Raw genomic sequence first — 15,968 nt, 5'->3', positions numbered from 1 at the left:
ATACAACACAATCTACATGACACTACTTTAATACCTTCATACTTTTATAATAATAATAACTGTACTTGACTGTTTGGACACAAAGTGATGGGATACGATAGCTCAGGCACGACTCTGGATGCCCTGCCATCTTTATTGCAAAATCAAACATCATTAAAATACTTGTTAACAACAATTTGCTGAACATTGTTGAATTCATTACTAATGTGCCAAGAAGTGAAACAATGCAACATTTGTTAGTGCTCAAGTATACACTGAACTTTAGTTTGTTTATTAGAACACTCCGCAAGGCACTTTCAAGGATAATTTCTGATCTGTTCATGACGTCTTTTATGCTATCATATTATTTCCTTTTGTGTATTTATTTAAACATGTTTGTGTGTGTGGTAAGTATTATTTCAGTTTTTGCACAATAAGTCCTTGATACAGTTCATTTTATGTGGAATAACTACGATGAGATCAGGATTTTGTTCCTACTAAAGCTAATGACTAAACTAAATTGTTTTTTTTTACTTTAAACCACAGCAGGTTTTCAAAAATATCCTCCATGTTTCTTGAACCTGATCAAATGCCTTGAAACTAATAATGTTAAATGCAGTGGCGATTCTTCAGGGCTTTGATGTCAAATTAAACTTGGATTATCTGAGCGGCACATACCAGGGTCAGCTACATTTGAGTGTTGATGTGGTTACTGGATTCAGATTACAGCAGAATACTGTGAGAGTGAGGCAGAGAGAGACAAAGAGAGAGGAAGTGAGAGGATGAGGGAAATAGAAGCACTTGTGTTGTACTTGGCAAATATGCCGTGAGTTTCAGTGGATCAGTGAAGGTAAGTGTGTGGGTGGATGACGGCGCACATCCTCTCCTCCATTTCCACTGAAAACACATTCTGTGCAGGTGGGAGACGTATGCCGGAGTGTTTGTGTGTGTGTGTGTGTGTCCGTGTGCGTGCGAGTGTGCGTGCGTGTGTGTGTGAATTTTATGTAACGGAGACTGTATGTGTGAACCACCCATCAGTCCGCACAGTTAAGATGTGATCAAATGGTAATTGCAGGCTTAAGATGCATGTGGCACAATGTGAGCGCTAACAGAAAATCAAGACTCACACTGTGCAACAAACAGACACACAGCCACTTATAAGCTCAAGTAAGAGGAAGTGAAGGAGTTACGTTTTGAATGCAGCGGTTTGTTTTTTTCACCTTTTTTATGTGGGTCAGGAGCATAATGCTAAATACTTTTGCCCTGGAGAGCCCCGTTCTCATGCTGCTAAATATAAGCTTCTCAAACAGTACGGGAAAGCAAAGTGAGGGCACTCTTTGAGAGTGGAGACAGAGTGGGTTCAAAATGCATCGCACAATGTGAGGAAGGGGGAGAATGAGCAACTCAAGAAACAGAGGTACGAAAAAGTTACAAAAGAGAAAACTTTACAAAAAAGAAGATTGCTTTCAGCTGGGAAAACGCTGTATTCTATGAGACTGTTTTCAACCACATCAATCATTTTAGACTTGGGGCGAATTTCAGATTCGTCATGCGTTGTTTGGACTGTGCTATGGCACCCAGCACAAATAATTATTATTGAATCAGACAGTGAAAGAACATATATTGTGAGCTCTAGCTTTACATCGCAAATGATTACAGAATGAGTTGGAAATAAACAACAACATTTCTAAAATCCCACAGTGTATGCCCAGCTTATGGACGAGGAGTGAAGGAGACAAAATAGGGAACAAGAGAGTCCGTTCGCTGCCAGTCCGTGTCTTCTGCTGTCTGTTAAACCTTGGAAAGAGCCTTCATGCATAATGCAGCTCCATGTGACAGAAAGATGGGGATTGGGGAAAATGGAGGCAGACCATATCATCTGGTCATGCCAGAGTTAATTGAGTCAGAGCTCTTGATACACTGAAACTGTATTGTGATGTGGTTGTCGTCATATCTTTGAAAATAGATGCTGGGTGTCATTAAAGGTCAAGAGAGGTCAAAGGTCACAGTGAGCAAGAGGTAAGGAAGAAATGCTCTGTTTTTAGAAATGTTGATTTGTTGTTTGGTGGTTAAACGTTTCCCTCACAAATGGACAAACATAGATTACATGACATAATTTGGAGATATTGCTAGCTAATGGAGTTAGCAAGCATAAGATAGTTTGAATATCTATGACATTAACAGCCACCTCAGTTTTTGTTCAGTTTGCTACTCTTGACCACATTTTTACAATCATTCTGGTAAATCCACTGAAAGAAAGAAGCAGAGGTGCCTGCTCCTCCAGTAATATTCCATTCAAGAGACTGAATCTCGATTTGTAGCTGTTTTAGTACCATCACTGTAACTTACATGTCAATGTTACTCATTTTTGGGGTTGGCCATAAAGCAAATATGGCAAATAAGAAGTAAATTATTCACTAAATAACCTAAACTATTGCTCCATGACACGCCCATGTACACACCTGTTGCCACTCTGCTCTGACGGCCTTTCCCGCCCACCTCCTGTTCTTCATCCCCCAATCACACAGCTGCTTCCCATTTACTCTAATTAGATCCACATCTAATAATACCAGCCCATCCTCTCTTTCTTCTTCCCAGCGTTTTTCTGATGCCTGTCCCTTAGATGCTGAAGGAAAATATAGATACGGTCTGTTTATAAAGAATCCTACCAGCAGGATTACACTGAATGTATTTCCTCGTATTGCACAAAAGCTAGTGCTATGATGTTGCATATTACAGAGACTGAATTACAAATGCAGATCCTGCTGTTTTTTTTATCTAGATTTTTGCATCTTTTTAATACAATGATAGTTTTCCTAAAATGTGATTTAAAAAAAAAACACAAATATTTACTTTGAACAGCTTTGAAATATATTGAACTGTAACACCTCTTCGTATAGTTTTGCCTGATTCTTGCCAATTCACAGCTCCACTCCTCTCTTCTACCTGCCTGTTGCGCCTGTTACCTGTTGCACTCTTCAAACTATTTGTTTGAAAAATATTTTCAATTATTCACTACATCACCATGCTGCATCCTTCTGTGTTCAGGTCATTTTATTGTTGTAAAAACCAGCATTGGGACTACTATACCTACATGATGAACTTGAATTCTCTGTTTCCTCAAAGACACTGTTGCTGTCGGTCAAAGTTGAGAATTCACATGTCAAGTTGCCCTCCTTCTTCTAAACTGCTGATCGTGTTAATTTCAAGGAAATATATGTATTTAAATCTAAATGTAGCTGTTATAAATACAATGTCACTGAACCTTAACAGTGAGCAACTCCTCTCTAACTACACAGCTAATCTTCCAGCTGAGGCAACATGCGGCAAAATCACAAAATCCAATCTTCCTGACGAGATCTCAGAAATGGGATGAAAATGTCAAATCTAAATGTAGCAACACTTTTTTCCCTCTCTCACCTGGATGTGAACATTGGTTTGTGTTTGAGGTAGACACATATGATTGGTGATGGGAGGCAGTAGGTGAGCCCGGCTACAGCACAGTTCCCCTGTATTAAGACTCCCATCATGCTCCCTGACTGCTCTATTGTTATGCTAATGTTTAGAAAATTAGGTTTCTCAGAAAATCCAGGCTTTTCCTGTTCTCATTTTTCTCCTTTCTCTCTTCTATATTTACCTTCTATTGTTATTGTAATCAGAGTTGTCATCTTTGACAAGCACCCAAAAGAAATCTGCTCACACACACACACACCAAAGCTCACAGATGTACAATCACACACGCCTACGTAAGCGCTGTGAAGACTGAAGTAAGCGTTTAGAAAGATCTTGAAAGAGGAGAATCAGGAAGTAGATACCTGCAATCATCCTTTTCTTCTGGCATTTTCATGTTGATTGCAATTGTCTCCGGCCTTCTATTTTAAAGCACAAGCTGGGGAATCACACATATACACACACACAAGCACAGACTCCTTACTCACACACATCCGTCCAACGCCATATGCAAATTTGCCAGAAGTTTGCATACTGTTGAGCCTCGGGAAAATCCTTCATAAATAATGGAGTCACATATGACAGACAGAGGAGGATTGTGAAGAGCCACCGATCAGCAGAAAATATTAGGGTGTCTCACTGAAACACTTGTATAGGGTGAAGAGGAGATCAGCTTCCTGTTCTGAGGTTATATGAAAGAGGAAAAGGACAAAAGTGGTTTTGGTTCTGACCAGTGGCCATTTTTGTGTGTAATATTGCCAATGTGAAAATTGTGACCATCATAACGGTACTTTTGTTTAGGGTTTTGCAGACTACTAAACGTGTAGTGGAGAAGTATGATGCCAGACATTTAAGGAACATTTTGACACACCAGGACATACAAATGGTAATAATTATGAATGTCATTATAGACCCAGGCTACATGTTAATCATCAACAAGTGACAACGAAGAAAAAGCTGGCTTTATGTGGACAGTAAAGGCCAAAACTAAATTCCAAAATAGTGAGTGGAACACATTTAACAGTCTGACTAATGTGTGTTGTCCCCATATGCTAACAACAACCGCTATTTGGTTTTGAACCTGTCAAATTACTTTCAAAACAGCTCAAAGTCTCTCATTGTATTTCTATGAGCTAAAATTACTGGTAGATGGGAATGACCTTCATTCCCCGTATAGATACAATATGTAAGACTCAATGTGATTTTAATTTCAAAGTCATACCACGTAAGGATAATAGTGTTTGCGTATGAAAAGGAGGATTTAGTGTTGAAAAATCACAAGGAAAGGTTTAAGAGTCGATTGGCGCAAGGGCATGACACAGACAGGTTGAATTATAAACTAAAGAACAGCAAAAATGTTTGTGAAGTCACTCAAAGAAGACAAAAGATACCAGCAGACAAATTATTACAGAAAGACAGAGACGAGGATAGCTGGCCACTAACGCAAAAACACATAGGACTGTGTGCAGAGTTGAGGCGGGGATAAGGGGAATAACTTGCATTTTTGAACTGGTGATTTGGGAACAGCATAAACAATTTTCTCAGATAGATTTTCCAAGCGCTCCACTTGCACGATGCAGGGATTGTTTACCGTAACCACATCAGTAATGATGTTTGCAATTGCCAATTTACATGCAGAACAAGATTTACCTATGATAGAATGTTTTTATTTCAATCAAATACACACAAATATTCCTTAGGTTGCCTTTTGGTTTAGCATTTACCATGTACAGTATTCATCGGTAAGATGTCAGAAACGTTCTTTATGAAGTCAGGGCTGATGGATTTACATTGAATTTACAAGAAGGACCTCCGGCTTTGAGTGGCTTGAGTGGCAGCCAACAGCTGGCTAAGTGAGAGGAAATCAGCAAATAATAATGAAAGTAATTAACTATATATAGTTGTAAGTTGCTCTTGTCGACGTTAAAGAAAAGTTTGTTGAAGAAAGTCTTGAAAGTGTGAGTCATGGTTGCTAATAAGCTAATTTAATACCTGTCTTAACTAAAATGCCATATTTTATATAATCTGTTTTGTCATAGCCCTTCACCATCTGCTGTCTGTCTTTCTGTCTGTCAACCCATATATTTCTCTCCCTCCATGTGTTTGTATGTGGAAGAGAGAGAGAGAGCGACAGAAATAAAGGCAGACAGTCGGCTCAGTACATCTGCAGTTGTGTTTATGAAACTGCGCAGTGAAAAAAGGACAGGGATAATAGGGGATAATCACGGCTTTATCCTGTCGCTGCCAATCACACTGGATAGAGAATTGAGAGATGAAGACAGCAGGCCATGTATCCCCATGTCGATACGCCTGACCAGCCATCCGCTCGCAGTGTGATGGTCTGTGAAACACGCTGTGACCCATAGATGAGCACCCTAATCCAGCAATACTCTCACACTCTGAGAGATTAGCCCAGAGGTCTCTTCACACACCGATCAGGGGTCCCTCTGTTTCTTCTTGAGGGAAAGCAGACAGAAGTAAAGGAGAATAAAGGTTATTTCAAACTGCAGGCAAAGTGGCAAGTGTATTTATTTATGTGCGCATATGAGTCAGATGCTTTCTTTTCATGATGTAGTGAACAGCACAAAAAACATGAAATCTGTCTCATCACGGCCACTTTCAAAAGCGGTCCTTACTCAAATACAGGTCTGGATTATTGCTATGCGAAAATCAGAAAAGTAATAATTCATTTGTCACCATTCTGCACGGGTGTGAGTCTTTTGGAGAGGTGTTGACCACTATCATGCCTACAAGTTTCTGGCTTTCACTCTACATCGACTCGAACCACAAACACTTCATTTCAGTGTCCTCTGTGTTCACTTCTGTATGACAAAGATCTGGGTGTGATGTCTTCTTTATTGTTATTTGGCGGGTCAGTTCACAACTGTGTTTACACTGGAATCTGATATTGGCCACATTTAAAAAAAACAATATGAACAGCCAAAAAGAATAATTTGATCAATAAATCTGAAATGTAGCACTGAGGTTTGCATTGTGAACGTGGCCTACGAGGAGGTGGAGATAGAGAAAAGAGAGTAAGCAGGATAAGTATAGCAAGGAAGAGACTCAGGAGAATAGAGGAAAATGTAAAGAGACAAGAAAATAAAAGGGGAAAGCGGGGAGATGAGAACACTAACGGGGTCATATAACAAACCGTACCGAGTACAAAGAGAGGAAGAAGAAGACGAGAAAGGACAATTTATTTTTGAATCAGAAAAGAATAAAAGAGGGAAATAAAGGGAAATATTTATGGTAGCCTAGTTTCTCCTCCAAAAAGACCTGGTTCATGAACAAAACAGAATAAAAGCAGGGTGAGACAGAGAAAAGGCGATGGAGAGAGTGTGGGTGATGATGAAGCTGAAGCAGATAAATTGTCATGGTTACCATCGCCACTGTGTGAGAACTGTGTGTGTGCTACGCTTGCACTATCAACAAATGTCATGTGAAATACGACATGTAGACATGGTGTAATCCTAATGAAGTAGTCCGTGTTTCTGATCATAATAACTATAAGGGCTGCTATCAGTTAGTGTTACAGCATTTTTTAAATGTGTATTAGTGTAAATGACACACAAAGAAACACACAGGATAGGAGTTTAACACTGCACCAGTTATGATTCACCATGCAGCAGTGCTCAGTGTAAATGTGTACAGCTACATTTTGTGTTTTCTCACAACATCCTCAAGCTGTTAAGAATAATAATTCCATCACATCTGTAAAAAAAAACAGAGACGCATACATTTCCATCCTCCCCCTCAAGCTTAAATCGCTTTTTATGTACTGTGACGTCAAACAAACATTTAATGCTGCATCACTTGTTCCCATTCTGATTGCTTTTGTTATTAATCACAGTACGCAGTGTGTTTATTATCAGGATTTTTTAAAGGTATATTTACCTTTATTCGTGGTGACTTAAATAAAATCTACCTGTGTACACTTCCTGTCAGTGCAGCCCACTAGGCATTCTTGGAGAATCAGCTTTCAAATTAAAAAAATCATCAGGTTTTTTTTCCTGAAATGACCTTACAATCTCCTTTTATTCTTATCCGCAGCATTTGTCAAGTAAGACTGCACAGTGCGTCATGCGCTTGTTTGTAGTCATGCTCACAAAAGCAACAAAAAGCCCTTTACCATCGACTGTCACAGTGTCACAAGAGGTGGAAAATCAAAGAAAGACAATTAAGTCACGCTCAGCCTCCGGAGATTCTCATATGCTATCTTTTTTGTCAGAGTTCCTCCAGAGTTGCCAGACTCTTGACAAAAAAATCGAAATCATAAAAACCTTTATGCACAAACAGGTGCTCCTACTTTCTCACCAAAGGAGGCTGTGTGTTCCCTTCTCTCTGAGGCAGTGCTATCAGATCTTCTTCCTCTCTTTCTTCTTCTGCCCTTTTTCTCTCTAATTGTGTGTCACTTTTATCAACTCCTCATTTTCTATAACTTTCTCCTGCCCTATTTTCTGTTCTCCAGCATTGCATTATCTTATGTCTTTCTCTTCCTCCAGGTGTTTGCACACAAACGTCTGCCTAAATCTTAATTACACCATCTCTTCTGACTTGTTGAGATCTTTCTTTATCCCTCCGCTGAAATAAATGCAGCTTAAAAAACATATCTATTGCCTCCAGAAAAACAGTTAACATCTGCTCAAAGGTAATTGGCTTTCAAGTTATTTTCAACTTGTTCCAGTTTATCTTTGGGAGAGAGAAAACTTTAGACTAAAAATACAGATTGAATGTTTATATTGAACCCACTGGCATGCCTATAATATCACCATTTAGAATTTAGATTTAAGGAAAACATATATCTAACTTGATATAACTGAAGCCTTTCAATTGTTTAACCAAACAACAACATCTGCTTTAAATTGTCTTACTTGGAGTAAAGTATTTTTTGTGATCATCCAGGATCAGCCAGGCTGTGGAGGCACAGAAGGATCAGGAGCCCTGCCCTTTTGTTTTAAACAGGGCAGATGTGTGCAAATCCTTTAAAAGGGTTAACCCACACAAGGCTCCTGGACCTGATGGCATCCCTGGCCGTGTTCTCAGGGTGTGTGCAGTTCAGCTGCCAGAGGTGTCCCTGCTGCAGTCTGTAGTCCCCACATGTTTAAAACACTCCACTATCGTTCCTGTCCCCAAAAAGACAACAATCACCAGCCTCAACGACTACCGCCCAGTAGCACTCACTTCCATCATAATGAAGTGCTTTGAGCGGTTAGTCAAATCATTCATCACCTCCTCCCTCCCTGACTCTCTGGACCCCCTGCAGTTTGCCTATAGAGCAAACAGGTCCACAGACGACGCCATAGCCCCCCCCCCCCCCCCCCCCCCGCTCCACACTGCCCTCTCACACCTGGACCAGAGGAACACATATGTGAGAATGCTGTTCATTGATTACAGTTCAGCATTCAACACCATTGTGCCCTCCAAGTTGGTCATCAAGCTCAGAGATCTCGGGCTCAACAGCGCCCTCTGTGACTGGATCCTGAACTTCTTGACGGGCAGACCCCAGGCAGTGCGGGTGGGAAACATCACATCCTCCACCCTGATCCTCAACACCGGAGCCCCTCAAGGCTGCGTGCTCAGCCCTCTCCTCTACTCCCTGTTCTCACACGACTGCGTGGCCACACACAGCTCCAACACCATCGTGAAGTTTGCTGACGACACGACCGTCATCGGCCAGATCACCAACGACGACGAGACGGCGTACAGAGAGGAGGTCGAAAACCTGACATCCTGGTGCCAGGATAACAACCTCCATCTCAACGTCAGCAAAACCAAAGAGCTGATTTTGGATTGCAGAAAGCAGCAGAGAGAGGGACACGCCCCCATCGCCATCAATGGGACTACGGTGGAGAGAGTCAGCAGCTTCAGGTTCCTCGGGGTCCACATCACTGAGGACCTGACATGGACATGGTTTGGAGTGAGAGACTTGAGGGCTGCTGCAGTATTTTTAGTTTGTTGATTAAGTTCCAGTCTCTAGCTCAGGGGTGTCAAACTCAATTTCATCGCGGGCCACATCAGCATTAAGGTTGCACTCAAAGGGCCGGTTGTAACTTTAAGACTATATAAATATACATATATATAAAATAATATTTTATATTACATTATTGCCTCTGCATTGGATTATTATCGGATAGGGTAATAACTTCATAATTAACTTCGTCTGAGAGCAGAAGTCTAGGGCAAATCATTTCAAATAATTGCAAGTCTCTTCAGTGCGCATGTCACAAAATGAGATGCATTGTGGGACATGTAGTTTATGGACATTGTGCTTCTGTAAAGTGGCATGAAACCGTATAATAAACGTATTATATTTTTTGCAAGCTCTTGCCGGCCAAATAAAATAAAGTCGGGGGCCGGATTTGGTCCACGGGCCTTGAGTTTGACACCCCTGCTCTAGCTTTAATACTGACACAACAGCTATTTAAATGACTTAAGATAGGACAGAATAGCACTGGAGGGATGAGATTCAGCTAACACTGCCAGCAGATTTCATTTTATTTATTTAGACAGTAATTGGCCAGAGTTTTTTAAGGTTACATATGTTGTTGTTGGACCTTGCGCAGTTTAAAAGTCACAGCTTGAATAATGTGGTGACATACACTGGTGAGTGTATTTCAGCTGTGCAGGACAACATGCTGTTCACTGACAGTCCCCATCTGGCCTCCTCTGAACCTCAAAAACACTCTCAGGTTTCCATCCTCTTCTTTATTAGAGGCGGGCTATTACTTTTGGAGCAGAGGCAATATGTCGTGTTTTGTTTTTCAGGATTGCTGAATGTTGGCCCATCTGTGCTTTCTTCTTAAAATTGTGCCGTGTTTTCCAATCTCTTCCCAGCTTTATCTCCAATTTATCTTAATAATTGTTAGCATTTTCTAACATACTCACAAAGTCATACCTTTTTTCATTAACTTTCCATTTGTGCAAATTACCCTTTGTTTGTATGCCTGTAGCTTTCACTTCCTTTTTGTCTGCTCTCATCTCTGTACTTGTGGACTTGCGCTTGTGTGTGTTTTTGGTGTACAAAAATAATGGCAATAGATAATGACATCTATTGTATGTATGTATCAAACGAGTTCAGCCTTCATTTTTCTGTTACCTTCAAATTAAATCAAATCAAATAGCTGCAAGACTGTCGTTAAAAAACCTCTGTTAAAAAAGATGTGCACTGTTTTATCTAGGTAGATTGTAGCTTTTATATATTATTTGTATGGATATTGATTACTGCACACTCCTGAATTACAAGTCTCTGAAGAGAATGCAAGTTACTTTAAAGGTCCCATGTCATGCTTTTCCGGTTATTACCCGTCCCCTTGTGTGTTATGTAGCTTTTTCTGCATGTAAACGGTCTGCAAAGTCACAAACCCTTAAAGTACACCCTGTAGCGAGTAAAACTCTAACACAGAAAAGACCTGTCTATGCTGCCCCAGAACGCCTCGTTGGACCAATCTGTGGAGCTCCTCACACACACACACACTCTCTCAGCGGCGAAACTGTGACGCGCTGGGGGGGGGTGCTAGTGGAGCCTCGCACCCCCCCCCCTTCCCGCATCCATTGTGTCTCGCTGTCTCGCTGACCCCATGCAGCAACCAGGAAATTAACCCAGCTCACACTGTCCGCTCCTCACAGCAGCGAGCCGCGCAACGTCCCGCCAACACAGCACCCAGACCCCACGCAGCATTCTCATCTGTTTGTCATTACTGGTGTCATTTTCTGGTTGCTAACGCCATTGTAACACATAATCACTGATGTTCCGCTGTAACGGTGGTGGACTCATCAGAACAGAGTGGGCGAGCTGACCAATTAGAGCACAGTGGGCTCACAGGGAGGGGGGGGGCAGGAGCTCCAACAAGGCGTGTAGGACAGAGAGTGAATACACATACTATACAGAGATGCTGTATGAGAAACCAATGTGAGTTTGGAAAATTGCACAATATAAATCTATTCTAGTAGACCTCAACAATGGAATTATGATCAGTAGAAATGGCCATGACATGGGACCTTTAAACCCAGTGCTGTCAATACATTTTATATTACCTTCTATTAAATACCTTTTATTGTGATTAAAGCAGAGCAGCAGGAAGTAGCATTTTAGTGAGATCAGCATGAACATGATTAGTATTGACTCAGGATACTTTTGCAAACATGGCTGTTAGAGAAATGGATCAAAAATGTCTCAGTAGGAGCTCATCACCATTGAATGTCGATGTGAGCACGTTGCCTGAGAGTAGTTGAAAAAGGAAATTGAGTAGAGATAAAGGATCGGACATCAGCTTCCCTAATGGCTACGCCTCTGGTGAGAGAAACACGTCAGACCATTCAGTGTCAGATGTAATTATAGCTTTATACGATACAGCACAAACTCTAAAGGGAAATTATAAATAATTAAAATGTAAACCCTCAAATTAATGTTTCAACAACTCGGCGCCAACCCCAGCATATTGCATATTCAAGAAAACTGTGCAGTTATGTACATTACAAACTTCTTTCCCTCCGATTGGCTGCCTTTCAGTCTCTCTGAATTCAGTTTGTTTTGATGATGCCTTTAAGGACTCATTAGGAAACAGGCCAAGCTGTCAAATCTAAATCTGGGATGAAAATCATGAGTCTGCTTATTCTCGCAAATATTTAATCGTCGCTTTGCAACCAAATAATCAAGTCAAAAGCAAGTGCAAGAGATGGAGTCCTTACTCTACACATTTCCCAAATTAAACGCACAATTAGTATGATTTTCCTTAAAAATAAACAATCAATATATACAGCAGAAGTTGGCTTTCTCCACTCTGGCGAGCAACATAGGAGGGAGGAGGTGCCATCTTTGAATGTTGTGTTTACCCACCCAACAAATCCCACTCATTGTGCCTTCATTGTTTCAAGGAGTCTCACAGAAGCGGGATGAAGCTGCTTAAAAATTATATACCATAGAGACAAATTAAATCAGATTCAGATATTACAATTCATCATTAGCTTTTCATCTTTTTTCAACATGACCACAGTGTATTCATCTTTTGGCCATTGTACATGTGTGCACATGTGCTGCAGATAATGAGTACATGAGGGTGTTCATTAGGTCTGTGGCTACAGCAGCTGTGTCCATCACACATCCTGCCCATCTGCAGAGAGATCGTCCTTTTTAAGGTTATAATGCTAAACCTCTTTTATAGTATGTTTCTAAGGTTGTTTCACACCAATATTACAGTTTATTTTCTGTATAGAGACCTGTAAAATGTTGAAAGTCTATTATGATTTGTTAATATTGAAAGCCTTTTGATAGTTTGGTTATGTTGCGATCAGCCTATTTTCTTTAATCAGTAAATCTTAGTATTCCCCCTTGGCTGCTGGCTGACTATCATCAGTGGCTACTGTCTCCTCCAATATTCTTACTCTTCTTCTCCCCTACACTCACATACACAAGAGCACCTCCCAGGAATACATTAGGACTGTAACAGTAACTGTTGTAGGAGTTTTAATACAAGCCAAGATGAGACCACATGTCAATCTTGTACAGAAATGTGTCATCATGTTTTTGTTGTAGGAACACAGCAATGATACTTTCTTCGTGGTGTTTTAATCTTTTCTTGTTACCTCAGTATATAATCACCTCAGTCACTACATATGTTCTGGTACAACCCACAGATTAGATCAATGTTATACCACACCTAAATCTAACGACATAAAAGAAGACTGCTCTCGTTTCCTGCAGCCCAAAGCTCTGAACCAGCCTCTCTAAAAATGTGTTAAAACCACATGATGTAAGACCTACTTTTGTAGTGCTGCTCTTAATGAAACTCATTCAGACTTTGCTTTTATTATCGCTGGCAGAGTATTTAAAAGGGCTCAACAGGTTTGAGCAGCCCACTGAACATTACATATAGACTACTAAGTGGGACAATTAGGTGCATTTGCTCACAGTACCTGCTGTACAGTATATTCTGTTTAAGGCCATCATGTACTAAGTCTTTCCCTGTTGCATAATAGAAAGGTTGCATTATGGAAACATATATTGTAAAAAGGCAGTTGACGTAATATCCAATGCTTGTCATTTGTGGGTGGAGCTTAGTACAACCAAATGCTAATTAAGATATTTTTAGGAAACCAAAACATTACAATTAACTTTTCATGAACTGAAAGCGTTAAAGTTGTAACACCCAGACCTGAGAACATCTTGGTATTGATCTGTGAATCACAGGGAAGCCCCGCCCTAAAGCATACCCTGCTTAATTATACATTTAAAAATAAATGGGACACTCATTTACAAAATGAACATCATGTTGTATTGAAGGAGACTTGGAACTAGTTCTCGAGACTATGAACTCATAGGGAAAATGTTTACTGAGGAAATAAAATCTAGTTAGTATTAGGGGCATTTTCTGTTTACCATTTGACTGGTTGAGTCACTTCCTTATCAGAGAAAATTCAGGTTAAAGGCCAGTAGGCATAGGCTTTACTTTTCAGTACCGGAGGTTGCAACTTCTGTAGGACTGACATTGGCCGTCTCACACTCTGGTGTTGCAAGAAGGATGAATGAACACAAATGTGTCAAACATGGCAGGATTAAAACTGTGATTATTAGTGTAAGCTATAATGGTGGACTAGTAAAAACGCTTGTATTTTAATTTTTCCATTACCAACAATCAACATACAATCAACCAATTGCATGTAATGAAGACTGCTTTTACAACTCTACATTAGTATACATTCATACCTGATACCAATTAATTTAGCTATTTTTCCTTCTTTCAGTTTTGGAGTCTTTTTTATGGGGAGTGATTTCAGTGCACCCTGGGGGAAGAAATGTGCTGCAAATAATCCAGCTGCCTAATCTTTGGCGTCCACCAGCTCTGCCAAAGTGCCTCTAGTAAGGATCTGAACCTTCACTAACTCCCGGGATAATAATGATTCATTTCCCTACACATGAATCTCCTTGAAGAAATAAATAAAGCAAATTCCAACTTGTGTTTGCTCTGTGAGCAGAACATTGAAGCAGATTCTTACATGACATTATATGATGTCTTTTAAAGAACATTTTAATTATTTATTTTTGAATGAGTTTACTGCTAATATGATTTAAAAAAAAATAGCTTAAACACTATGTCCGGCTGCTCTTGTGAGGGGCTGCTTCTTTCACATTTGTCCCTGCAATTTGCTACTCCTCCATCTAGAAAGTATGTCAAGTATAGCAGCATTACTCATTTTCTGAATCCTTTTTGCAAACCCAACAACTCTTTAGTTTGAAGTGTGGGCAGAATATGACTAGTGGGCAATAACTTAGCAGGTGAAGTCTTCACTGTGTACAAAAGAACAACATTTCAATGTGCTTTCATTGCAGAGCTAAAGATCCAATGCACCGGCCTATTAGACTTTCTAGAGCGCAAGAACTTGTACAAGGCGGAACTGTGAATATATGCAAACACTTACATTTGAGCAGCGCAAGGCAAATAAAATCACACATCCAATATAAAGCGAAAACTGGATCTCATCCTTACTAGTCACATATTCCCCCTGGCTTCACAATAATGATGCTGTGTGCAACTTTTTATGTGGTATCTTCACATATATTTCCGTCGGTTTGAGAACGCCCACTCCACAAGCGTTGATGTCTGACGCCCTGGGGGTGTCGGACTCCTTGAAAAGACGTCTCGTTCAGCAACACACATCACTTCAGTAAAGCTTTTCAGCACTCAGGTCGCGTCATACTCCAAAGATATAATTTTTGGAGTACCAAAGATATAATTGATGTTGACACACGAGCCACACAACTCCCCCTGAACCCTCCATTGGTGGTTCCCCCATATCGGTGCTAGTGTAAACCTCAGCCTTCAGCTGTCACACGGAGTACAGTGAGCTTTTCTGCATTAGCGTCGTCCCACGCTCCTAGCTCTGAGCCATCCATATTGTATGAGCATGTAACCTACATCTATCCATGCTTCTGTCAGCAGGGGTCCTATGATCAGACAGGTTCAGTATGCAGGGTGTCCAAAAATGTATTTAGTAGATTCATTCCCCTGTCAGACGAGATCAATGTCCTGCTGATTTGACATGCTTTTTAAACTCTTAAAAGGGCTTTTGAAAGGTCTGCCAGAGGCTTTCGGGGTTGTCCTCTTTAAATGGGTCTTCAAAATGTGTTACGGCTATAATAATAAAAAAGTAATGGAGTTTTTATTGACGTGTCATCAGGGTGAGGGTGGAACATTAATCATACATTTAGAATCTTTCATGAAGGTAGTATAAGATACCAAATGTTCGTTTTTTGAGGTTATTAAACTGCATGACATTTTTAATCAACGTGTTGTCATGGTTTTATGGATCTGCAGTAAATGTGTAAGAACAAAAAAAAAAGAGAAATGGAGAGATAGAAGAGCTATGAGACATTAGGTCGACAAACTCCCACTGATGAGTGAATGGGAGGTGTTAATGCTGGGATTTACTAAAGCAGCATAAAATCAGCCAAATGGTGTGGGAAATATAAAGCAGGCTGGCCAAGGAGAAATGTAATCGTTGCAAGGATGAGGGACGAACACTCATGAATAATTTTGCTG

The 15,968-nt window shown here is 40.4% G+C and overlaps 1 protein-coding gene across 3 annotated transcripts in view; it reads left to right on the top strand.

Annotated features, from left to right (window-relative positions):
- plppr2b (phospholipid phosphatase related 2b) overlaps positions 1–15,968 on the top strand; it is a 45,711-nt gene that overhangs the window by 24,196 nt on the left and 5,547 nt on the right. The gene's annotated exons all lie outside the window — the stretch shown is intronic.

This window comes from Trematomus bernacchii, unplaced genomic scaffold (genome assembly GCF_902827165.1).
Source record: "Trematomus bernacchii unplaced genomic scaffold, fTreBer1.1, whole genome shotgun sequence".
In the NCBI taxonomy this organism is placed as follows: domain Eukaryota; kingdom Metazoa; phylum Chordata; class Actinopteri; order Perciformes; family Nototheniidae; genus Trematomus; species Trematomus bernacchii.
Note: the sequence above shows the minus strand (reverse complement) of the source record. Positions and strands in the feature narration are given on the sequence as shown.